Source organism: Giraffa tippelskirchi, chromosome 11 (assembly GCF_054371585.1).
Source record: "Giraffa tippelskirchi isolate mGirTip1 chromosome 11, T2T-mGirTip1v1.2.pri, whole genome shotgun sequence".
Taxonomy (NCBI): Eukaryota; Metazoa; Chordata; class Mammalia; order Artiodactyla; family Giraffidae; genus Giraffa; species Giraffa tippelskirchi.
Genome location: NC_137285.1, coordinates 113,611,909 through 113,639,403, shown reverse-complemented (window position 1 = coordinate 113,639,403; position 27,495 = coordinate 113,611,909). Strand labels below are relative to the sequence as shown.

The window sequence follows — 27,495 nt, the reverse complement described above, 5'->3', positions numbered from 1 at the left end:
ATCCCTTTTTATTTTAGTTTTCAATAAAAACACTTGAAAAGCAGTAACTGTATGCCAGACCCACTGCCGTATTCTTGCTTGGGAAATCCAGTGGACAGAGGAGCCTGGTAGGATATAGTCCATGGGGTGGCAAACAATTGGACATGACTGTGCAACTAAGCAACAATAACTGTATGCCAGACCTTCCATATATTATCCAACTAAGTCTTCATAGCAATCCTTTAAAGTAAATACTATTATTAGCCCCATTTTCACTTGAGGAAACTACTGGGGTTGGAGAGTGGAGAAGATGGAATTCAACAAAGTCTTTACGACTCCAGAGCTATTTTGATTCTTACTACCTCAGTTTCCCCTTAGAAATGGAGCCCAAATTGAGAGAGTAAGACTGACATATATACACTGCCTTGTGTAGAATAGCCAGCTAGTGGGAAGCTACTATATGGCACAGGGAGTTCAGCTCAGCTCTGGGATACCTAGAGGGGTGGGATGGAGTGGGTGGCTCAAGAGGGAGGAGATATATGTATACTTATAGCTGATTCACATTGTTGTACAGCAGAAACTAACACAACATTGTAAAGCAATTATCCTCCAATTAAAAATAAAACATAAAAAAATTATGTAGCCCTTCTTTGAACCCCAGTCTTCTTCACTCTAATTTGCCCAACCCTTTGCAGCCTCTTTGCACAGGAATTGGTCTTGTTTCTCATGTTCCCCACCTGGTGTTGGAGGACCTGCTCTAAAACCTATGGAGGCAAGATGCTGCCACCTGTCTAATTTCAAATACTGCTACAGCCTGGTTCCCATCTATTGACCATAACCTCTTGAATCCCCTTGGTATGTCTAAGGTTCATTTAGGCAGCTTGCCTCCCAACAAAAGCCCCAGAATTGGATCAGTTCTCTTAGCTCTGCACCTACTCAGGCTTCATGTTATCCTCTTTCCTGCTGACTCTTGCCAAGGTTTGACTCTACATCAAGTAAGAGCCAATCTAAATTTAAAATACCTGTACAAAGTCTACAATGAAAGGTACGTGTTAGTGCTGCTCTGAGAAATCCTCTACATTGGGCAAATCTCACTTGAAGTTGCTCCAGGCTTCATTTCACAAGTGTTAGAGACTAACTGTGACATGTCTGGAGAATATGAACCAGGTTGGTGAAAATGTTGATAAACATGACATCTCAGAAGGAATTGAATAAAACTAGGAAAGACTTGGAATGATGATATAGCCATTTTTAATTCTTTATAGGGTTTCCATAAGGAAGAAGGAATATTTTCTGTGGTTTAAGAAGGAAGGACTGAGTCAAATGGCTCAAGACTACAGGAAGGCAAATTTGAGCTCAACGTGGATATTATAATTGTTAAAATAAAGAATCAATACCTTCCTAATAGTGAGTTCCCAGTTACTGAAAGTATTCAAATAGAAGCTCAGTAGCATTTATCAGAGATACCATAGAGATTTATACAGAGCAGAAAGTTGAACTAGATAACTAAGAGGTCCTTTCTGACTAAAAAAACAACAACAACAACTATTGTTTTGATCCTTTAAAAGTCTTCTGATGTAAAGTCTAAACCTGATGTTGGTGTATCATTTTTTTATTATACTCTGTTGAGAAGAAGGAGAATTGGGAAAACAGTTGATTTCATAAGTACATTTTTTCATTATTATTATAAAGCCATGTTTAACATTGTAATTTGGAGATTTTTTTCTACTTCTTTGGGTGAGTTTGATATAATTGACAACCTTTCGGGAATATTGAAAACAGTGCTTTCACTGTCTTCCTCTTATTACAATTATTTAAGAATAGATTGCTATATTGAAGACAATCACATTTTTAAACTAATTTTACAGGAAAATAAAGAAAACAGACAAGGTTTATTCATTCAAAAAATGCATTGAGTATCTGCTAGATATCTGCCACAGACTGTGTTAGTCATTACATGATTGAGACATGATCCCTGCCCTGAAATTTGACACATAAATTAGAATATAATATAATAGGTGTTGTAGTAGTCATATTAACAGAGGCTTATAAAAAACACAGAGTAAGAAGTGACTAATATCCTGGAGCTGTTGGAAGCTGTTTTAATGATAAGCTAAAGTATTCTCAAGGAGGAATATGAGTTTTCCATCACAGAAGGTGAGAAAAGAAAAAAGGAATAGCATGTGCAAAGGCATGGAGGCCATGAAGACTGAATATGTGCTAATGGGAAGAGAGAGGACATGGTAATGACCCTTTAAAAAAGTAAGTATGGTAGAAAATTGTGGAAGGCTTCTGTGTGATGTGCCTAAGGGTTTTTTTTTGTAGTCCTTTCTAAACTCATGTGTCCAGCTGTTTGCCACCCAGGGCCTGTAGCCCGCCAGGCTCCTCTGTCCATAGGATTTCCCAAGCAAGAATACTGGAGTGGGTCTGGCATACAGTTACTGCCTGTAAAGTACAACTTTGACCTTCCCACAAAGAAGAAATACAGCTACCAAGATTTGGTTCATTATTTATCTGAACCATCAACCTTTGGGACTGCAGATATTAGATAGAAGGAAACCATTTAGGAATAAGAGGGCTAAGGGCTATGCGGGCACAAGAAGCTGGTGTCACAGTGAGAGGGAAAAGCTGAGCACAGCTTTTTCCTTTGAAAAGCTCAGCCTTTCTTAGTGCTCTCAAATTCTCTGAAGCCAGGGTCAGACAACCTACTGTATTCCTCATATTTGGGAATGATAAAGGGCCATGTGTTGTTTCCTCTTGCATTGTGAGAGGTTTAATCTGAGACTGATACTTTTTCCTTCTGTTTGTTCAGTAGGAATTACTATGGTTTGGGGGACTTAACATCAAGAAGAAATTTCCAGGGCTAGAAAATACAGCTATAGTTCTCCTAATTCCGTGTTTTTTGACAGGTTGAACGACACCTATCTTAACAGTTGACCTACTCTTTTGCTTTAAGCTCTCCTGTGGGATATTGAGCTACTGAGCTCTTGATCTTTCAGAAACAACTTTCCTCCCTCCTACTCACCAGCCCCCAGACTTTTCTGCTGTTAGAGATGAGTAAAAATGTTTTAAAGGACAGCATATAACAACTGTTGAATTTTCCATGTGTTTTTTTATAATAGTTTTATATTTTTCTTTTTCCATAGCCTTGTATTGATGGGTATTGTGAGTGTGGTTCTCTGATAGGCAGCATTTAATAAGCCATTGATCCCTTTATATTTGTGAGAAGGCAATGGCACCCCACTCCAGTACTCTTGCCTGGAAAATCCCATGGACGGAGGAGCCTGGTAGGCTACAGTCCATGGGGTCGCTAAGAGTCGGACACGACTGAGCGACTTCACTTTCAGTTTTCTCATTCATGCACTGGAGAAGGAAATGGCAACCCGCTCCAGTATTCTTGCCTGGAGAATCCCAGGGATGGCGGAGCCTGGTGGGCTGCCGTCTATGGGGCCGCACAGAGTTGGATACGACTGAAGCGACTTGGCAGCAGCATAAACCCTGGGATCCATTATACCTGAGTAGCCATTCAAAGATGAAATGTACAGCTACCTTCACAAATGTTATAAAATACTGCTGTTACTTTTTGTCCATTCTATTAGTGAGTGTGCATCCCTGCATGTGTTTACAGCCTTCACCATGCTTATGTGAAGTAGAGGAGTGTTAAGATGATATGCACTGTTTTCATAATTAGAAAGAGGCATCTCTACAGGTGGGGCCTGAGGGTAAATAAATACTAAGATTCTGGATGCCAGGGATGAGACAGCCTTTCTAACTACAGCGAGTAATGTCTCTGTCTTGTCACAGTGTAAACCAGGGTGTCACTTGGGGAAGTCTTTGGATCTTTATTGATTGAAAAGATTTCTAGTTGTGCAGACACCTCTGTAATGTTTTTGTGACATAGGGAAAGATTGGAACAAGTCCTTGAGTGTTCCTCATTCAAAAACCCCCTGAGATTTAATTTATTTCTAATCTCTGTTTCTTAAAGAAATGGAGTTGGGGGGAATATAGGCTCAATTGAGAGTTTTTACTTTGGAACCATAAGGAAGTTGGATAACCATAGCAATTTAATGGAGAAGTAAAGTCTCACATTTTTAATGACTCTGTTCAGTGAGCTGACAAGACCACTGATGTCACTGCTAATTCTAAATATTCTTTTTGTATTATCTTATAAATTTACTCATACTTTTCAGATCAAGGGTTCTTATTTGGAGTATAAACAATATGTTTTCCTCAGTAAATGTAAATTTTCCCTTGGAATAGATTCTTAGTTTCACTCCATTTTCCCTTTACTCTTGGTAGAATATCATACACAATTTATGATATCAGGAAAAAAAAATACAGTGTCTTTCACATCCCTTCCCAATAGTCAACTGGAGCCAATAGGCTGTCTACCTTGATTCCTTCTTTATGTTTTACGATAGTGTGGGGAAAATACAGCAGGACAGTGGGTATTGATTTCCCATTGGAGAAGCTTTAAGTCGAAGGATCTGGGTGCTCAGAGTCTGAGTTAGGAATGCCAACATGTCAATCTAAATTACCATTTCAATCCAACATAGTAAAGATTTGTTGAGCACTTAAAATCAACTAGTTAAGAAACAGTAGCAATTTCCCTGCTCACAATCTTCTCCCTGAACTTTGTTTTCTTGTGATTTTTTAAAGTTGGAGCATCTTAACTTTCTCAGATCTCAAATTCAACAACATGTCAAAGTAGAATACTGCCTTCCCTTTCAGAGATGAGCTATCTTATGTGAAAATATTTTGCATGTAACTGGCATTCAAAAAATGCGTATTGAATCTAAATCAGAAAGGAAAGTGTCCCTTGCCCATTCTTTCACACAGATCCAGCCTCATTTCGAGAGTCCCCAGGAGTAAACATGGAGAGTGTTGAGTTCCTGAAGTCAATCTGCTCTCTTCCACCAAAATCCACTAGCCCAGCCCCCTGAAGTGCAGAGAATTCTGAGGCAGTATATAGTTGTGATGTTCATAAATTCCATTTTGAACTTGCTAATTGCACAAGGAATTGTAAAATTTAAACTAAAAATTAAGCATATCTTCTTATTGTTGGTAACAAAACGTACAACAAAATGTTGAAGAGTGGATTCCAACACAAGTTAAACTGACAGGCAGCCCTAGAAGCTATGACCTCCTCATATCCATCCATCTAGGAGCACTATGCAGTGAAAACGCTCAGGACTTGAAGATGGAAGATGAGGGCAAAAGTCTGGCACTTATTAGTTGTACAACCCAGGATAAGTCATGTTATTGTGAGGCTCACATAGAATAATATATATGAATGCATTTTGTCAACTGCATACCTGGTATTGATTAAAATAACAATAATTATTTTTATAAATCCTGTTAAGGTCATGTAATTCCAGTTTGCAGCTTTGGTGTCCCCCTTTCAAGCTGATTGCGTGACATTTCAAACACCACAGAGCTGATCTAAAGGCTTAACCTAGAATGCTATTGACTTCATCTTTCAACAATGAAGAGAATCTTCAGCATGGCTTAACTCAACAAACTGTCCAGAAGAATAATCTAAAGGGTACAAAGAGAGGCATGAAAATGAGATTCTATATTTCCCTGCCAGGGACATTCTTCAGATGTCCAGGGCACCAGTAAAGTATGAAAAAGTCACTGTGAAACAATTCCAAATATACTCATGTGGCTGGTTATTTTACGAAATCAATTGTAAAGAAGGTCATAGTGGAAAAAGCACTAAATTTGGAGTCAGAAGACTTGAGTTCAGATCCTGACATCAGTACGATCACTAGATTCAAAAATAAAAACACAGAACACCACTCAACAATAATGTATTCTATACTTAAAGTTTTATTAAGAGGCTAAATCTCCTGTTAAATATTTTTTCCACAATTTAAAAAAAAAAAGAATTAGGGAATTCCCTGGCAGTTCAGTGGTTAGGAGTCCTAACTTTCATTGCCAAGGGCCCAGGTTCAATCCTTGGTTGGGGAACTAAGATCCCACAAGCTGTGTGGCATGGCTAAAAAATTAACAACAACAGCAAAAAAACACAGGAATTAAAAAACCCACAGGACAACCAGTTAAATTTGAATTATTTCTAAGTACCTATGGAAATGCATACTGAAATTTAAAAAGATATTGCATGGGGCATGTGTGTAGTAAAAATTATACGCGTTTATCTGAATCAATATCTGAGTTCCACACCTCCTTGTTTAATTATATTTCCCTTATGATTTGGCTTTTCTTAATAGTTCCTGTTTTGTAAAATTTCCTTATACAATTTCTTGCAGTTACAATCAATGTTCCAGTTACATTGTAACATAGCTTCTATAGTGACTACATCCAAATTATTTTATTCTTTTCTGGATTGAACACATATTAATGAGAAAAAATGCTCAAGATTATTATTCAAGGGGATATCCTGAACTTGTGCAGGAATAAAATCAACTCCAAGAACTTCTCTTCAAATTTGATTTGTTCATGGTATGAACTACTTTTCTTGATATCATCTTTCATCACATGAACTACTTTTCCCTTTCCTCAAAATTATATTTCATCTCTTGATCAATGACTTTTTAAATTTTTATCCACTGACAAAAAAGAATATTGTCATCAACGCTGATTCCCCTCTTCTTCAACACTACACGTAATGATTTCATTTGTTGCCATGCTGGATAAGTATTTAGACTATGCATATAAACAATCAAATTCTTTAAGGGATGAAATCCACTGGAAAAGATAGCTTTGGCAAGTACCGTAATTATTGTCCACTTCAAGTCAAAATTGTTTTTCCTGTTCATAAGTAATGTTATCTCTTTTAAGAACAAGCTCCTAAAGGGAAACATTTTTTTAATCAATTCTTGTTGAACATATTTAACAAGTTCCTATAAGCAATGGAGCACTTTAATAACACTGCTGCTTTTCTTTTAATTTGCATAATCTGACTGCTAAAGAAATATTGAAAACCTTGTATAAAAATAAATAAGCCTCAGTCAATGAAGTATTTAAAAAGTCAATAAGAATTTTGGGAACATTTTCCTTAGAAAGTATTTTAATGCATCAAGTAAACTGAGGATTCTTTAACTGTATATATAGAGAAGTCAATGGGTTTTTTAATGTGAGAGAATTGGATACTGTTACTGAATGCCAACAAAATTACAAAAATCATTTAATCATTCAGTTTGAACAAGATAAATTTTGAACTATGTCTTTTAATTCATAAAAAAGTCAATACTGGCTCATGATTATTACAAATGTACTATATTAGTATAATATTCTAATGACAGAGGAAGCTGTGCATAGAGGTGGATTTATGGGAATGCTCTTTTGCTACTTGGTTAAATTTTCTGTAAAACTAAAACTCTTCTAAAAAAGTGAAGTCCGTTAATTTTTAATATACTCTCTTTAAATTTTATTTATTTATTTATGCCTGCACTGGGTCTTTGTTAATGCGTGCAAGCTTTCTCTAGTTGCAGTGAGCAGGGGCTACTCTCTTGTTGTGGAACACATGCTCTAGGGCACTCAGCCTTCATTAGTTGCAGCACTTGGGCTTTAGTAGTTGTGGTGCAGTGGCTTAGCTGCCCCGCGGCATGTGGAATCTTCCAGGATCAGGGACTGATACCATGTCCCCTGCATTGACAGGCAGATTCTTAATCACTGGACCACCAGGAAAGTCCTAAATTCCTTTATTTATTTATTTGGCTGTGTTGGCTCTTATTTGCAGCATGAGAGATCTTCATTGTGGCATCCAGGATCAATCTTTAGTTGTGGTTGTGGCAGGCGAACTCTCAGTTACTCTCAGTTGCAGCATGTGGGATCTAGTTCCTTGACTCGGAATCAAACTCCAGCCATGCATTGGGAGTGCAGATTCTTAGCCACTGGACCACCAAGGAAGTTCTCAAAGTCTATTAATTTTTAAAAAGCTTATGGAGATATCACAGGCCAAGATAAATAAACCAGTGGGAATTTAAGCAAAAAGTTTAGAAAGTAAATTGAGAACTAGATAGGTGACTGGAGAAGGCAATGGCACCCCACTCCAGTACTCTTGCCTGGAAAATCCCATGGATGGAGGAGCCTGGTAGGTTTACAGTCCATGGGGTCGCTAAGAGTCAGACATGACTGAGCGACTTCACTTTCACTTTTCCCTTTCCTGCATTGGAGAAGGAAATGGCAACCCACTCCAACATTCTTGCCTGGAGAATCCCAGGGACGGCGGAGCCTGGTGGGCTGCCATCTATGGGGTCGCACAGAGTCGGACACGACTGAAGTGACTTAGCAGCAGCAGCAGCAGATAGGTGACTTGATACTGCAAAATTCAGCCAAATAAGACTATTTTGTTCATCTATTATCACTTTTCATAGCCCTTTATATTATGCATTGTCTTATTTGGTACTCACATTATCTTTGAGGTAAATATTATTTCTAGCTTTTATATGAGAAGTTGAAGCTTGAACTTATGAAGTTACTGGTTCAAGTTTACTCAGCTAGTGAAGGAACAAGGCCTTGAATTTAAATTTACATCTCTTATATCCATGGTTTTTCCCTTAATGTCAGATTACAGAGAATAAAAGGTGAATAGAATGGAAGAAGGGAGTTAAATCCAGAGCATATCTGCTAAGATGTTGGAAGGGATGGTATTATAGAGAAGGTCAGGCATGAACCTTGACCTTATGTATGTGCTGGGGGGTGGGGGGAGGAGGGTTGGAGGGGGGGAGTGGTTGACAGACAACTGTAATTTACAATAATAGAAGGTCCACTGGAATGGGAAGGGGAGGCAGAGGTAGCTCTTGAATGTGCCCACAACCTCATTTCTTCTGGTGGTAAAACATTTCAAGGTCAGACTCCTCCACTTACATGCAATCTCTGCAGATTGGAAGATTATTTTTTTTTCACCTGAGGGAACACTGAAGGATAGGCATCTTGGTTTCTTTTCAGATATAAATAAGATGACACACACAAATGATAAAGCTGACAATCTTTTATCTAGTCTAAAGATTGCTGCCTGTAGTTTTTTAGCTGTAAGTGCTTTCCTTTCCACCAAAATGTTTAGCTGGCAGTCTGACTTTAAGTTTGGATTCAGCAAAATACTCCTATGTCTCATTAGTCAGAATGCAACAATATAATAATAGTTACACTGCACTAGGAGAAGGCATAGGCTACCCACTCCAGTATTCTTGGGCTTCCCTGGTGGCTCAGCTGGTAAAGAATCCGCCTGCAATGCAGGAGACCTGGGTTTATTCCCTGGGTTGGAAAGATCCCCTGGAGAATGGAAAGGCTACCCACTCCAGTATTCTGGCCTGGAGAATTCCATGGACTATATAGTCCATAGGGTCCCAAAGAATCAAACATAACTGAGTAACTTTCATCAGCGTTCATAGAGCAGTTACTAGCACTCCAGGAACTAATCTAAGTGCTTTATAAACATTGTATCTTTAGTCTTTACAACAGTCCTAAAATAGGACTATTTTAACACATTTTACAACTGAGGAAATCAGAAACATAAATAAATTTAAAACTTGTCTGGGGTTACCAAACTATAGTGGACAGGATTTGAACTGCTGCTGCTGCTGCTGCTAAGTCGCTTTAGTCGTGTCCGATTCTGTGCAACCCCATGGACTCCAGCCCACCAGGCTCCTCCGTCCATGGGATTTTCCAGGCGAGAGTACCGGAGTGGGTTGCCATTGCCTTCTTTGGATTTGAACTGAGGAGTGATTACATTAGAGAATCTGTGGGGCCCTTCCCAGTACAATCCTTTCTGTCGCCTCTATTTCTTGTTTGTAGAAAATAGGCTTCGTTTAGCCTCCTTGACCTTCTCTGAGTTCCAAAGGGCAGATTTAAACAGTTGCCAATCAAGGAAGATGATTAGCAAACTCTGGGAGATGGTGAAGGACAGGGAAGCCTGGCATGCCACAGTCCATGGGGTCTCAAAGTGTCAGATAAGACTGAGCAACTGAACAACAACAAATCAAGGAAGGGAGGAAATGCAGAAACAAAGGAGGAGCAGTCAAGAAATAATGTTGTTGCTGTTGTTCAGTTGCTCAGTCTTGTCTGACAGCAGCACTTCCCTTCCATCACCATCTCCCGGAGCTTGCTCAAACTCATGTCCATTGATGGTTGATTACCATCCAACCATCTTATCCTCTGTCATTCCCTTCTCCTTCTGTTTTCAATCTTTCCCAGAATCAGGGTCTTTTCTAATGAGTTGGCTCTTCGCATCTTTTTGCATTCTGCCATAAGGTGGCCAAAATATTGGAGATTCAGCATTCACTGGAATATTCATTTCAGGATTGATTTCCTTTAGGATTGACTGGTTTAATCACCTTCCTGTCCAAGGGATTCTCAAGAATCTTCTCCAACCCCACAGGTCAAAAGGATCAATTCTTTGGGGCTCAGCCTTCTTTATGGTCCAATTCTCACATCCGTACATGACAGCTGGAAAAACCATAGCTTTGACTAGACAGACCTTTGTCAGCGAAGTAATATCTCTGCTTTTTAATACGCTGTCTAGGTTGGTCATAGCTTTTCTTCCAAGGAGCAAGCATCTTTTAATTTCATGGCTACAACCACCATCTGCAGTGATTTTGGAGCCCAAAAAAATAAAGTCTGTTTTTGGCTATAGTGCTCAGCTTGCAGGATCTTGCTTCCTAGATCAGAGATCAAACCCAAGCCCTCAGCAGCAGAAGCACATTGTTCTAACCACTGGTGTGTGTGTTCAGTCGCTAAGTCATGTTCGACTCTTTGCAACCCACGGACTGCAGCATGCCAGGCTTCCCTGTCCTTCACTATCTCCTAGAGTTTGCTCGAATTCATGTTCATTGAGTCTTTCATGCTATCTAACCATCTCATCCTCCACTGCCCCTTTCTCCTTTTGCCTTCAGTCTTTCCCAGCATCAGGGTCTTTTCCAATGAGTTGGCTCTTCTCATCAGGTGGCCAAAGTATTGGAGCTTCAACTTCAGCATCAGTCCTTCCAGTGAATATTCAGGGTTGATTTCCTTTAGGATTGACTGATTTGGTCTCCTTGTAGTCCAAGGGACTAACTACTGGACCACTAGGGAATTCCCAAGAAAACTTTATATTCCTAAGGTGTCAATATTACTCAAAGCAATCTACAGATTCAGTGCAATCTCCAAAAAGAATCTCAAGTGGTGTTTTTTGCAGAAATAGAAAAATCTATCTAAAATTCATATAGAATCTCAAGGGAACTATGCTTGAGGTCTGGGTTCAGTCCCTGGTCAGGGAACTAAGATCTCACATGCTGCACAGAGTGGGAAAAAAAAAAAAAAAAAAACCCTCAAAATGGATTGAAGACTTATATGTAAGACCTAAAAGTATAAAACTCCTAGAATAAAATACAGGCCAAAAGCTGCACAACATTGATTTTGGCAATAACTTCCTGGATATGACACCCCAGGCACAGGTGACAAAATTAAAAATAGACAAATTGGACTTCATGAAAATTTTAAAATTTTGTACACCAAAAGACAACAGAATGAAAAGGCACTCTGTGAATGGGAGGAAGTATTTACAAATACTATATTTGATAAGGGATTAATATCTATATTAAAGAACTCCAATAACTCAACAACAACAAAGTAACCTGATTTTAAAATGGACAAAGGACTTAAATAAATACACCAAAGAAGATACACAATTGACCAATAAGCACATGCTGCTAAGTCACTTCAGTCGTGTCCGACTCTGTGCGACCCCATAGATGGCAGCCCACCACGCTCTGCCGTCCCTGGGATTCTCTGGGCAAGAATACTGGAGTGGGTTGCCATTTCCTTCTCCAGTGCATGAAAGGGAAAAGTGAAAGTGAAGTCGCTCAGTAGTCCGACTCTTAGCGACCCCATGGACTGTAGCCTACCAGGCTCCTCCATCCATGGGATTTTCCAGGCAAGAGTACTGGAGTGGGGTGCCATTGCCTTCTCCAAATAAGCACATGAGATGATCTAAATTAATAGTCATTAGGGAAATCCAAATTAAAACCATAATGACATACTACTTCATACCAATCATGATAGCTATTTAAGACCAAATGAAAAACAGAAAATACTAAGTGTTGGTGAGAATGTAGAGAAATTGGAACCCTTGGGTACTATTAGAGAAATACAGAATGGTGCAGCTGCTGGGGAGAACATCATGGTGCTTCCTCAAAATACTGAACACAGACTTACTATACAATTCTGAAGTTCTACTTCTAGGTATACCCCCAAAAGAATTGAAAGCAGAGACTAGAACAGATAAGTGTACACTCAGATTCTTGACAGTATTATTCATGCTAGCCAAAAATGGAAACAACCCAAATGTCCATCAACAGATAAATGGATAAGCAAAATGAAGCATAAACATATATAATATGGAATAGTATCTAACCTTAAAAAGGAATGAAATTCTGACACATGATACAACGTGGATGAACCTTGAAGACTTTATTCTATGTGAAATAAACCAGACACAAAAGGACAAATATTGTATGGTTCCTGGGCTTTCCAGGGGGTGCTAGTGATAAAGAACCCGCCTGCCAACTCAGGCGATGTAAGATGCGCAGGTTCGATCCCTGGGTTTGGAAGATCCCCTGGAGGAGAGCACGGCAACCCACTCCAGTATTCTTGTCTGGAGAATCCCATGGACAGAGGAGTCTGGTGAGCTACAGTCTATAGGATCACAGAGTTGGACACGACTTAAGTGACTTAGCAGGCAGAATAGTCAAAAACAATAGAAACAGAAAATAGAATAATGGTTGCCAGAGGTTTGGAGGCTGGGGTGGGTGAGGAGTTATTTAATAGATGCAGAGTTTTAGTCTGGGAGGATGAATTTCTGGAGATGGGTTATGGTAATGGTTGTAAAACAATGCGAATATACTTAATACCACTGAATGGAGCACAAAAAAATTATTGTGGTAAGTTTTATGTTATGTATATTTTTCCACAATAAAAAAATAAAATAAAAAAATTAGTTCAAGTCACTCATCCTAAGGGATTTCTAAATTTAATTTAGCCTTTCTAAATGTACCTCGTCTTCTTTTTTTCTCTCCAAGATGATATCCAGGGACACAGATGGAAGGGTCTGGCCTACATGATCTTGTGACATTGGTGAGTAAAAGACCCTACACCTAAGTTGGTCCACGCATGGGCACAGTTGGCCATTGATTCAGATACAGTTGGTTCATTCCTGACCTTTGGCATGAAATTATGGTCTATTTCTTGCTCACTTAGTTTCCAGTGACCTTTCCTTGCTGATTTAATTTTTCTTGTCTCTAGGTATTACAGTTTCCACTCCCAGACTCTGTTGCATTGTCCAACCAGGCCTTGGCTGGGGCTGCCCCCTGATAATGTCTTTGCTGCTACATCATCTTACTTTGGGCTTCCCTGGTGGCTCAGTGATAAAGAATCTGCCTGCCAATGCAGGAGACCTGGGTTTGATCCCTGGGTTAGGAAGATCCCCTGGAGAAAGAAATGGCAACCCACTCCAGTATTCTTGTCTGGTAATTCCCATGGACAGAGGAGCCTCCTTGGCTACAGTCCATGGGATCACAAAAGATATAGATACAACTTAGCAACTAAACAATAAGAACAACATCTTACTTGGGATCTGTGAGACAGTGCCAGAACCACTGGCCCTTAACTCAGAGTACCCACCACAAGGGAACCAAGGCAACAGGAGGGAGCAAATCGAAAGCTCTCTCTACCTGACAAGGCCGTTCAACTCATTTAGCTATGCTGCACCTTCCCTTCTTTTATGGAACCATGCAGGATAGTGACTTCCTTCCAAAGTCTCAAATGGGGATCAGTGCAAGAACTCTTCTGTTCTTGGAGCATGGGTGTGTACTAAGTTGCTTCAATTGTGTTCAACTCTTCGCCACCCCTGTGGAATGTAGCCCACCAAGCTCCTCTGTCCATGGGATCTCCAGGCAAGAATACTGGAGTGGGTTGCTGTGCCTTCCTCCAGAATATCTTCCCAACCCAGGGATCAAACCCACATCTCTTATGCCTCCTGTGTTGGCAGGTGGGTTCTTTACCACTGGCACCACCTGGGAAGCTGTTTGTGGAGTTTATTTTAAATTATCCAGGGGCTCTCCATCTTAGAGTAAATCCTGAAGAGGTGAAGAGAATACATGAGTTCGTGAGTGTAACTTCTTACCTCTCCTCTCTTCTTCTTAGTCTTCCTTCCTCTTCCAACCAGTCTCCCTTTCACCCATTTTGACAAGTGGTGGGATTTTATTTTAATTTCCCTGTGTCATACCCTCCTGCCACCAGGCAGCATGTCTCCTGTGTTAGTCATAGTAAATGGAGAAATTATCTTGACTACTTTACGGAAGGAACACTGCACTCTGATTCAGATCTAACTTCTGATACTTCAAATACAACCTAAAGGAATTTAGAAAATTCTTTCACAAAGCCCATTTTCTTGCTGTAATATCCTATTTTAAATATTAATGTTTCTGGGTATTACTTATTGCTTTTACCTTTGTAGTCCTTCTGCAACAAATTCCAGCCTCTCTCGAGATATTGCTTATGTTCTACTTGGCAAAGCATCATAATTTCAAAAATACAATAAAAAAAAAAGAGATCTATAAATATGTTTTCAAAAAATATTATCTCTCTTACATTTGTGTCATTGCTTCAAAGTGTCTCTACAGCAGCTCTACAGCCCAGGTCGTTGTAAACACCCTGCATCTGGATAATGGCACTAATGTTCAGAAAATCCATTCTCTACACAGTTGCAAGAATTGTCACTTCAAAACAGAAACAGATCACATCATACACTCACTTACAAACTTCCAATGTTTTCCTATTTTAGAATAAAATCCAAACTCATAACCATGGTCAGAGAGCCTTGACATGAAGTGACCTCTCTCTACCTCACCTCTTTTCACTCTCCCCACGTCCTTTTCTACTAAAAAAAAAGCCTACAGCAGAGTATCGTCAGAATCCTTCTACTCAACAGACAATGTGAACAATTTCAAATCACCTATTCAAAGTCTGCTTCTACCCTTATGTAATTTTACATGAACCAAATCTCTGTTCTGAGGCTCTGGTTTTTCTCTTGGCCACTTGACAAATACCTGCCCATCCCTAAGATCCAGACCAGTTATAACCTCATCTGTGATGCCTGCATGAACACTGACCACTGACCATTATCTCTCTCAGATAATGCTGAGGCACTTTGTACTCATCTCTATCAAAGCGCTGAAAATGGCAGCCAAGGCTGGAACTCTAGTCTAGCTATTTCTATTACCCCCACCACTTCTGACATTAACTTCTAAGCTGTGACACTTGCAGACAGACCAATGAATCTCAAAACAGGAGGCTAGTAAAAATTTGGAGATTGTCTTTTCAGGAAAACAACCGTTGTGTGACAGTGATTTGAGTACTGTGGTCATTTCTTTTCATACTTGAACATTTTTTTTTTTTGCCATAAACCCCCTCAATCAGTTTTTAAATTATCTGAAATTAGAGAGATCAAGTGTACATGTGTTTAGTAGCTTGGAGCATAACAACAGTAAGCAATTTCATGTGTCTCTGAGTCAGAAATCTATCCAGACTTCTCTTGGTCCCTCCATGGCAAATTCCATTCACCTTCCAGTTGGCCTCAGTTCCCATTAATCTCCAAAGCATTAATTTCTAGGACAAATGGAAAGCTTTCTAAGTCTCTTCCACTTTAACCTCCTGTTTTACACATACATTTACAGTCCATTTTGCACTGTTAACTGTTGCTGTTGTTCCATCGCAAAGTCGTGTTCAACTCTTTGCAACCCCATGGACTGCAGCATGCCAGGCTTCCCTGTCCTTCACTGTCACCCAGAGTTTGCTCAAATTCATGTCCATTGAGTCAATGATGCCATCCAACCATCACATCCTCTGTCATCCCCTTCTCCTCCTGCCCTCAATCTTTCCCAGCATCAGGGTCTTGTCTTTTCCAATAAGTTGCCTCTTCACATCATTTTCCAATGACTGGCTAAGTACTGGAGCTTCAGCTTCAGCATCAGTCCTTCCAATGTATTTTCATGGTTGACTTTCTTTAGGATTGACTTGTTTGATCACCTTGCTGTTACCTATGGAACTCACATATTACACGGCAGTGCAGAAGCCTCCCTTACTACATTTTAAGGTAAAGCTACAATTTCTTCAAAGTATCTTTTCCATAAAATCATTTCTATACATCTTCATTGTCTAAAAGTGTGTGAGAAAGTTTGAGAGTCATGGAATGAGCTTTCTTTCATTTCCTTTGTAAATTCTGTTTATGGAGGTCTGTTTCATACACACATCGATGTCTGATAACTCTGTACTTAGCACCATTGTGTAAACTGAGGCCAGGGGAGTCATTTCTAATACCATGTTATATTACTATATGTATTAGGAATCCAATACTGCATTACAAATTACCCCAAAACTTTGTGGCTTAAAGCAATAATAATTATTTGTGATTTCTACTGTTTCTGTAGTCAGGAATTCAGTAGTGGTTTGTCTGGTCAGTTTTGTGATAGGTCTATCCTGAGGTTGCAGTCAAGATATTGGTTGGGGCTATAATCATCTCTCTAAATTTGAAATACTGATTTTTTTTAATTTAAATTCTAATTTTCCAATGACTCTAACATGTTTTTATTAGTCCTAAGTATTCATCCAAATTCTGATTGTATATGTCCACTTGTTAACTGGATCCTATGACTTATACTAACCTCCAGCTCAATGCCTTCAAACTGAAAGTATCAATGTTGTGCTTTAACTGGCTTCTTGAAAAAGCTATCAACAAATATTCATTGGGGGCCTACACTGTGTCAGCCTTGGATTAGGTGCCGGCATAAAACAAAATGAAAATAAACAGCAACTAACCTTGAAGAACTCATAATTTAGGTAAGAGAACCAGAAGCCAATAAAAGATTGAATGTGCAAATGAACAATGGCCAGGCCGTACATAAAAGTAGGACTGTGGCCCACAGCCCGCAGCAACACACTCAGGAAACCAGTCCCTCATCAAAATAAACAACAAAGAAAGCCAGTCTTCTGTAAATCAGACTTGCAGAGAGCCAGGCTGCTACCTCTGGTAACAGCCCAAGAAGCTAAACAATAATTTCTGTAACAAGTGGCTTCAAATGGCAAGGACTTGATTGATAACAGTTTCTCTGATTTTGTCCCTGCTTCCAACTTAGGACCAACCAGAGAAAGCCAAATATGTACCCCTAACCAACCACACAGGATGCTCTACTTTTGTTATTGAGTCCAAGCTCGCTCTGCTCACTGCACAATAGGCCAATGAATCCTAGAGATGAGGTGTAGAGGCAAGGAAGAGACTTTAAGTGGGGAGCCAGCAGACCTAGAAGATGGCAGACTAGTGCCTCAAAATAACCGTCTTATTGGGGTCTAGATGTCAGGTTCTTTTATAGATCAGAGAGAAAGAAGCAGTGAGGAACTAAAGTCAAAAGGCAGAATAGAGAGGGAGATACAGTGGGGAAGTGAACTGAAAGGGTCTTCAGTCTTGTAAAACATCTCCAAGGGCATGCCTTCAGAAAGGGTGTATTAATCTTCACAGGCGGGCAGGGACAAACTATCTCTTCATGAGCTGAACAAAGGCGCTTTAGTTTACAGTCAGGCAGAGGGGCAGAGTCCTCCAGGCAAGCCATTGAGTATGATTATAACAATAAAAGCAAGTCAAAGAAAGTTTCCAACACAGAGTCAGAATTGGCTTCCTCCCTGCAGCACTCCCACCTCAGCTTCACCTTGCCAACAGCCTCTAATCATGGCATATTGAAGCTTCCGCTTTTCCCCACAAACTTTATCCTTCCTCTGCCTGCCTTTGAGTCTATGACAAAATGCAAATGACAGTGTCTGGCTCCCTTGCTATAGCAAGTTTAGAATAAATAGACTTTGTTTATTTCGTTCGGTTGGTCTTTGTTTTTTTCCACACCAACATCCACATAACTGTGTGGGATAAATGCCTTAATGGCAACTATGGAAACACAAAGTGCTGGTGGATCCCAAGGTAGGTGGAGAAGTTGTAAAGAAAATTTTCTCAGAAGAGGTAGCCTTCGAGCTGGGGCTTTACAATTAGAAATTATGTTATTATTTAAAAATTTTACATGTGTATCTTGTCTCTACAATTAGATCAAGAGCAATTCATGGAAGGGAAGCTGAAAGAAACAACGTTTCAGATTCCAAAGGGCCATTGCTGCTGCTGCTGCGAAGTCGCTTCAGTCGTGTCTGACTCTGTGCAACCCCATAGATGGCAGCCCACCAGGTTCCGCCATCCCTGGGATTCTCCAGGCAAGAACACTGGAGTGGGTTGCCATTTCCTTCTCCAATGCATGAAAGTGAAGTTGCTCAGTCATGTCTGACTCTTAGCGACCCCATGGACTGCAGCCTACCAGGCTCCTCTGTCCAAGGGATTTTCCAGGCAAGAGTACTGGAGTGGGGTGCCATTGCCTTCTCCGGCCATTAGAGATTATTTAAGGCCTCCCTGGTGACTCAGATGGGAAAGAATCTGCCTGCAATGCAGGAAGATCTGGGTTTGATCCCTGGGTTGGGAAGATCCCCTGGAGAAGGGAATGGCTACCCACTTGAGCATTCTTGCCTGGAAAATCCCTTGGACAGAGAAGTCTGGCAGGCTACAATCCATGGGGTTGCAAAGAGTTGGACACGACTAAGCAACTGACACCCACTTAGAGATGATTTAAACCAACACCTTCATGGTGTAGACTAAAGGTTTGTGTCCTCAGAAGATTCATATGTTGAAACCTAATTCTCAGTGTGGTGATATTTGGGGGTGGGTTCTTTGGTAGGTAATTAGGTCATGAGGGTGGAGTCCTCATGAGTGGGATTATTGCCCTCATAAAAGAGACCCCAGAGAGCTCCCTTACCCTTTTTCTACATGTTAGGAGGCAAGAGAATCCAGCAGTCTGTGAGTCCAGAAGGCTGGTTCACTGGGCACTGAGTCTGCAGGCACCTTGATCTTGGGCTTCCCAGCTTCTGAAACATAAAAAACTTCTTGTTATAAAGCCATCCAGTCTGCAGCCATTTGTTATAGCAACCTGAACAGACTGAGATGCTAACAAAGAGTCTGCGGCTCCTAGATGGGAAATAACTTGCTGCAAATTTATTTTCATTTTCCTTTTAGTACCTGTCACAGGCTTAATTGTTCTAAACCTCCCCAAACTAAGACTGTGAAGTGATTTCTTTAATATTCAAATTATGAGGGCTCTGTGCCCCCATCCCTTTTGACTGAAGAAAGTTTAGTCATTCCCTGGGCTCTCTTCCCCAAGTGTTTTTAACCTCAGAGAAGCTTACATGTTCCACAAATCCAACTTGGTGGGGTATAGCACCTAATTAAGCTGCTGGCCTCAGAGTGTTGGTTTTCTATCCATAAGCATGGCCACTCATTTCCTGCCAATCACATGCTGCAGTTTGGGGATTATCATCCATCATCAAACATATGCTACCACTACCCTTCTGGCATGGGCAGTGAGAGAAGGATATAGACCCTTCCTTTAGTTGATAATGGACAGAAAGTAGAACAGAGAAAATAATGTACACCTGTTGCTGAGTGTGGTTGCTCCGAGTCTTCAGACCCATCGTGTCAGCATGATGGAAGGATGTCTGGCTACTGGTCCACCACCTTCTGGTTGGCACCATTTTCTTTCTCAAAAAAGACAATCTCTTGAACGTTTTGCCTGACACGCTGAAGTTCCATGAACAATGTGGAATTATCACAGATATTCAGTTCTATCACTCTAGTCCTCCTTTTCTGTTCCAGAATCAATGTCTTTCTAAGTCGACAGGATGAGTGGGAGTGGAAATACCGACTTCTTCCATGAGAATCTCCTTCTACTATCCATAAGAACCTCCTTCTACTATCCATAAGAGGGTTGCAGTGTAGAATGGCTCACAAAAATGCAATCTCAGATCAAAATATTTCAACATCAGCACCTTTGGGTTATTCTTTCAAATGATCTGTAGATAATAATCAATAGTGCTGTCTAGCTCAGTCTAGATCCTATCATCCTATTCTTTTCTCAAGCTCCAGATAAAGTTTGTGATCTCATATTTTGGCATTTTTCAGATTTCCAGATCTCTTGGAGTAGAAATACACTCTCATATTTTCATGGAATAAACCATAAAGCTGTTTAAATTCATTCAAAGAAAAGAATAATTTTTCCTAGATAAGCACAAATTCTAAAGAGTAGTACTGCTAAAACACATCAAATTTATGTAATCAAACAGAAAACTGAGCTGCTTCATCCAAGACATCTGCTTTTGTGTTGTTTTCACTTCCTGAAAACCAGTGGATGGGTATTTGGGATATATATGTATATATAGGATATATGTATGCATATATGGGTTTCCCTGATAACTCAGTTGGTAAAGAATCCACCTGTAATGCAGGAGACCCCAGTTCAATTCCTGGGTCAGGAAGATCCACTGGAGAAGGGATAGGCTGCCCACTCCAGTATTCTTGGGCTTCCCTTGTGACTCAGCTGGTATTGAATCCACCTGGGTTCAATCCCTGGGTTGGAAAGATGCCCTGGAGAAGGGAAAGGTTACCCACTCCAATCTTCTGGCCTGGAGAAATCTATGGACTGTATAGTCTATGGGGTTGCAAAAGGTCAGACATGACTGAGCGCATTTCACTTTCCCATATGCATATATATGTTCTGTTTCATATAAAACAGAAATTTTCAGGTGGTTTCCCCCAAATCAAGTAAGGTCTTCCTTACAGACAAACAAGATAAAATATGCCTTCACCTTTTACTGAAAGAAAAAAAAAAAAGCAAAGCTTAATGTTTGAAAATTATACATATCTGATGTCCATCCATCAAGTTTTTTTTCTTTTTTTTGGTCACACTTGCTGCATGTGGAACTTTCTGGGGTCAAACCTGTGCCCCTTGCAGTGAAAGTGCAGAGTCTTAACCACTGGACCACCAGAAAAGTTCAAAGCTTTTTAAAAATCTTAAGGCTTTAAATATTTTTTAATAAATAAATGAATGGATGAATTGAATGAACTTAAATGTTTATGAGCACCTATTATATGCAAGCATTGAGCCATGTAATGAGTGCACTGCTAGAAAATAAAACGATGACCCTTGCCCTTCTGCAATTTCAGGCTAGTGGAAAACACAGGCAATAAAATGAATATGGAACTGCAAATTGTGATAAGCACCATGAATGAAAAAGACTGGGTTTTATAATAGACAATAAAGACCATTATGGGGAGGGGATATCCTCTTTTTAAAAATTTTATTTATTTTAAAAAATATGTATTTATTTATTTTGCTGCACTGGATCTTAGTTACAGCATGTGGCATCTTTGATCTTTGTTAAAGTATATGCCATCTGGTTCCCTAACCAGGCATTGAACCTGGGCCCCCTGCATTGGGTGGGCAGAGTCTTAGCCACTGGACCACCAGAGAAGACCTGGGATACTCTCTTTAAATAAGATGTGAAGGAGGGCCTCTTTAAAGCCAATCCATTTAAGACAAGATTGAAAATTGAGTTGGAGTCAGATTGGGGACCATGTGCCTAAAGGCTCTCCCCTTGTACAGTCTGCAGAACTGAAGACAGCCCAGTGATGGTGGAGTTTAATCATAGGGAGGAGAGAGAGGAAGCTGTGTTAGTTCATGTAGGGTCTGATAGGATGCTGTTTAAAGGGTCTGAATTTTATACTGAGTGCAATGGGAAAGCCAAACAGGAATTTAAATAGGGCTGATATGAGGATTAAGCAGAAGATATAATTAAATTTATAATTTCGAAAGATTACTTTGCTAATTTTGTTGGTAAATGGATGGGAAGGATGCAATGGATAGGATCTGAGAGACTAGTTAGGAAGCTCTTGCAGGAGAGAGATGAGAGCAAGTTCTGGTGACAGATGAGAGCAACTTGGACTCAGATGGTGGCATGGAGATTTGATCTGTGGATGTGACTGGAAGTGGAGGGTAAAAAGATAAAAGTCAAGGATGACTGACTATTTGCTGCTTCTGTCTTTTTTTTTTAATTATGAAAGTACAATAACATGTTTACAGGAGACTTGGAAAATACAGAACAAGGTTACATATAGTTACACTATATTACAATTATTTTTTAAGTAGATAAATTAAGATTTTTATTTGAAGTTTCAATGAATATACAGAGAAGTAGAAAGATAGAGTAGACCTGAAAATCACTGTAAACCAATTCAACATAAGTAAGGTTTATACAATTTTCACTCAACAATAGGACACAAATTCTATTCAAGTTCCCATAGACTGTAAACTAGGAGACACTGGAACATATCCAGGGACATAAAACAAGGTGCAAAAACTTCATGGCCTAAAGATATTGAAATCATACAGACTGTTTTCCTATTGCTGTGGAATTACGTTAGAAATCAGTATCAAAAGATATTTGAAAATAACCCACATATTTTCAAGCGCAATGTGACATTTACCAAGAGAGATCTTTGACTTAGCCACTGAAAGCCTCAATAAAGTGAGACTGGAAAAAACAGAGGGTGATTGCAGAGAAGAAAACATTTCAATGAGGAATTAGTATCAAAATGGCTGCTCCTGTTGTGAGGGCACTTATGTAAGGGTTTCTCTTTCTGAGTTTATGTCCTTTTAGCCTTAGATTCAATGATACTGTATATGATGAAGAGCAAATTTTAAAAACTCCCATCCCCCTAGCAGCTATCCAGAGAATGCACAAGTGAAATTTACATTCCTTGTCATTACAAATCATTATATTGATCCTGCTAGGGAGCTGTCCTAAATTATTAGCTTGCTGGGACTATGATTTATTCATCTCTTTATTTTTTGCAACACTTAGCACTCTATTAACACAAAGTTGATGGTCAATGAGTCATATGTTGAACTAAACTGAGAGAAATTAAGTATCCTCAAAGGTGGGAGATCTACCATTTGAAAACAGTTTCAGAATTTGGGAATAGGCAAAAGTCATCAGGAGTCAGATGTAAGAATCACTCCACTTAAAGGCACAATGTGGCCATTAAGTAGTGAGTGATTGTCTTGTGTGGCCCATAAACTAACTAGAAGGACAACTCCCAGAGAGGATCTACTTTCTTCCTCCCCAAAACCCTGAGTTCACACAACTAGCTGCATTATGTTAGTTTATCACTGACCACTTACAATACTTAGGGTACTATCTGGGCACTGGATATATAGAGTTAGATAAACTAACATAATGCATTCATAGCCATCAATCCTTCCCCTACCACAGCATATATTTTACATTATTGCAGCTTCTTTTTTGTCTATCTGCACTAAACAAAGCTGATACGCTCTGTGACAACAGAAATGTGTGTATTTTTTGCTCACCCTGATGCTGGGAAGGATTGGGGGCAGGAGAAGAAGGGGACGACAGAGGATGAGATGGCTGGATGGCATCACCGACTGGATGGACATGAGTTTGGGTAAACTCTGGGAGTTGGTGATGGACAGAGAGGCCTGGAGTGCTGCGATTCATGGGGTCGCAAAGAGTCGGACACGACTGAGCAAAAGAGTCGGACACGACTGAGCAACTGAATTGAACTGAACTTATCTGATTGTATTCTTTGCCCCCACCAGTGCCTGGAACCTGGTAGAATGAATGCTTGACATTTCCTACCAGCCTTTTTCCTTCTTTAATTAAAAAAACCCCTTTCCTGAGAAGCATCTACTGCTTGTGTTTTGCTTGATTCTGATTCCACCTGTATTGCGAAAGAATTGCACACATCAGAGTTCACCCTGAACTTTTCAGAGATTTAAGGAGAAGATCTTTCCTCCAAGATTGACCAAGCTGCAGATGAATGTTGGCAGCCATCATGCCTGCCATATGGTTGCTGTTGCTGCTTCACCCATGTCCCTTTCACAGGGAAGATTAACACAGACCTTCCCATCTAACAGCTCTTGACTCATTGGCAAGGGAATACAAAAGGCAAAACACCCTCAAGACCTCCCTGGCGGTACAGTGTTTAAGATTCTGTGATTCCAATGCAGGAAGTGTGAGTTCGATCCCTGGTTGGGGAGCTAAGATCCTACATGTGGCATGCTGCGGCAAAAAAATAAGAAACAATTTTTTTTTTTTTTTAAAGCAAAACACTCTTGACTCCAGGTAGGATAAACTCTGTGGTGTGATTTATGCTTTAAATCTCCTCATGTGGAAAAGCTGAAACTAGTTTGCAATGGAGGCTGTGTTCTTACTTGACTTTCTTCCCCTGTTTCCCTGCCACATCTTTTCCTAAACACATCCCCTCAATAAATCACATTCATAAGAATCCTATCTCAGGCTCTATTTCTAGGGGACCCAACCTAATTAACCTGTACAAAAGAAAGATGAATACAAATCACATCATTTGAATGCCTGGATCACGCCATGTTTTTCATTGTACTTTTCCATTAGGTGAGCAGGCTTGTTTAAGCTATTTAGATTTGAGTTTGTATCATTTGCATCTAAAAGAGTCCTGACCTTTAGCAGCATTCTGTAAATGTTTGTTGACTAAGTATACTGAATTATAAATGGAGTAAAATGGAAATATAGGTGAGGATGGAGATGTGGTGAGCTAGCTTGTTTAAGCTACTTGAAGAGGGTTTCTGTCATTTGCATCTTAAAAGGTCCTGATATTCAGCAGACATTCTGTAAATGTTTGCTGAATAAGTATATTGAACTATAAATAGCATAAAATGGAAATATAGATGAGGATGCAATGAATTCCATTGAGTATTTTGAGGACAGATGGCAATTTACATTTATCTGACCCTGAAAGCATAAATAGTTAATCAGTAGGAAGGTGAGGAGTGAGGACATTCTAGGCCTAAGGAACCTTTATAAGGACAAAGGTTTGGAAATGTGAAAGTACATGGTATTTGAGAAAAATGAGTTGTTTTGCAAAGGTAGAGCAAAAGAGTGAAAAAATGCTTATTTTGTTGAAATAGCAAGTCTAGAGATTGTATGGGAAGAAAGACAGACCATCACTGGCATGTTTGCCAAGACGGTAGGCTAATGTTGACAGGTAGGCTCTAAAAGATGGTACAAGATATACAGACAACACCCTGATATGTTTGGAATGCAATGGTAAAGAGATTGCAGCCAGTGTAACCAAGCTGTTGCTATCAGTCATGGTCACATTGCAATCAAGGTCAAGATCTGCTGAGATCCACTGATTCTGTGATGAATTCTTCACCCACATGGGAACTCAGCATACACATCAGTCTCCTTGGTGTCATTTTGTCCTGACCTGTTTCACTTGGGTGATGCTAGAGCTGGCCTGTACAGGGTAAAGTACATTTATTTTGATCCTGTTACTGCTGCTACTGCTGCTAAGTCACCTCAGTCATGTCCAACTCTGTGCGACCCCATAGATGGCAGCCCAGCAGGCTCCGCCATCCCTGGGATTCTCCAGGCAAGAACACTGGAGTGGGTTGCCATTTCCTTCTCCAATGCATGAAAGTGAAAAGTGAAAGTGAAGTCGCTCAGTCGTGTCCAACTCTTAGCGACCCCATGGACTGCAGCCCACCAGGCTCCTCCATCCATGGGATTTTCCAGGCAAGAGTACTGGAGTGGGGTGCCATTGCCTTCTCCGTTGATCCTGTTAAATCATCATCAAAGTTGTTGGATTTTTTCAGAAAGCAATGTTATAGGTACAGAGCTCGTATTGATTGCTCATAATAATATCTGCTCTCACAATGTACAATATAAACCTCCATTTATACAGCCAGATGATTTCACATGAATTTTTCCTCTTAATTTTCACAATCATCCAACAAGGATCAAAGAAGTTTGAACTTTGCCAAAGTCACCAGACCTTAAACTATGTCTTCTCTTTTCAAGTTTATGCCTCTTTCTATTACCTGAAACAGGTAAGGTATTCAGGTACTCCCATCTCTTAAAGAGAGTACCAGACCACCTTATCTATCTCCTGAGAAACCTATATGTGAGTAAGGAAGCAACAGTTAGAACCAGACATAGAACAACTGACTGGTTCAAAATTGGGAAAGCAGTATGACAGAGGCTGTATACTGTCACCCCACTTATTTAACTTATATGCAGAGAACATCATGCAAAGTGCTGGGCTGGATGTATCACAAGCTGGAATCAGGGTTGCCAGGAAAAACATCAACAACCTTAGATATGCAGATAATACCACTCTAGTGGCAAAAAGTGAAGAGGAACTAAAGAGCGTCTTGATGAGAGTGAAAGAGGAGAATGAAAAAGCTGGCTTAAAACTCAACAGTCAAAAAACTAAGGTCATGGTATCTGGTCCCATCACTTTATAGCAAATAGAAGGGGGAAAAGTGAAAGCAGTGGCAGATTTTTGGGGGGGCTCCAAAAGCATTGCAGACAGTGACTGCAGTCATGAAATTAAAAGACAGTTGCTCCTTGGAAGGAAAGCTATGACCAACCTAGACAGCGTATTAAAAAAGCAGAGACATCACTTTGCCAACAAAGGTCTCTATAGTCAAAGCAACGGTTTTTCCAGTAGTCATGTATGGATGTGAGAGTAGAACCATAAGAAAGGCTGAGCACCAAAAAATTGATGCTCTTGAATTGCGGTTCTGAGGAAAACTCTTGAGAGTCCCTAGACTGCAAAGAGATAAAATCAGTCAATCCCTAAGGAAATCAACCCTGAATATTCACTGGAAGGGCTGAAGCTGAAGCTCCAAAACTTTGTCCATATGATGTGAAGAGCCAACTCATTGGAAAAGACTCTGATGCTGGGAAAGACTGAAGGCAAAAGGAGAAAGGAGCAGCAGAGGATGAGATGGTTGGATAGCATCACTGACTCAACAGGCATAAATCGAAGCAAACTCTGGGAGATATTGGAGGACAGAGAAGCCTGGTGTGCTGCAGTACCTGGGGTCGCAAAGAATCGGACATGACTTAGCAACAACAACAAGCCTCATGGTGATTCCTATGGACTTTCAATGAATATTTTCTAAGATGAGCTGCAATAGTGCTATTAGTTCTTGGTTCTTATCTCTTTGGTCTCAGGATAATTGTCTCCTTCATCTGACACCTGCTCCAGGACCCCGGAAGTCAGACTTCCTTTGACAGTAAGCTTTCTTCCTCAGCTGCTTTCCTTGTTGGAAGGGCCTGATCCTTATCCCACAAGCTTTTTGAATGTCTCATAAGTGTTTCAAACTCAACATGTCTAAGATGCAATTATGGATTATTTTTTAAAACCTATATATTCTCTACTTGTAGTCTTCCCCATTTTAGCATATCATACCACCATACAGTTATTAAAGCCAAAAACTTGAGCATCAACCTGTTATTTTCATTTCCAAAATACATCTAGAATATTTTCACTTCTCTCCATGTATCTCCACCAATACCATCCTAGTCTAAGAAAGCTTTCTTTCATTTTGACAGCTGCAATAGCCTTCTAGCTGAACTTCATGAACTTCAAGATTTTAACCTTGTTTACTTATATACCCAATCCATTCTATATATATGGTAGGAGTAAGCTTTTAAAAATATAAATCAGATCACAACATCCTTTGGTTTAAAATCCTTCAATGTATGGCAGAAACCACTACAATGCTGTAAAGTAATTAGCCCCCAACTAAA

The 27,495-nt window shown here is 39.9% G+C and overlaps 1 protein-coding gene across 8 annotated transcripts in view; it reads left to right on the top strand.

The window, feature by feature from the left end:
* FAR1 (fatty acyl-CoA reductase 1) overlaps positions 1-27,495 on the top strand; it is a 230,753-nt gene that overhangs the window by 19,549 nt on the left and 183,709 nt on the right. For all 8 annotated transcript variants that reach the window (XR_014069677.1, XR_014069679.1, XR_014069683.1 and 5 more), the window contains exon 2: positions 13,002-13,056. The gene's annotated coding sequence lies outside the window, so the exon portion shown is untranslated. The remainder of the gene's footprint in view (positions 1-13,001; positions 13,057-27,495) is intronic.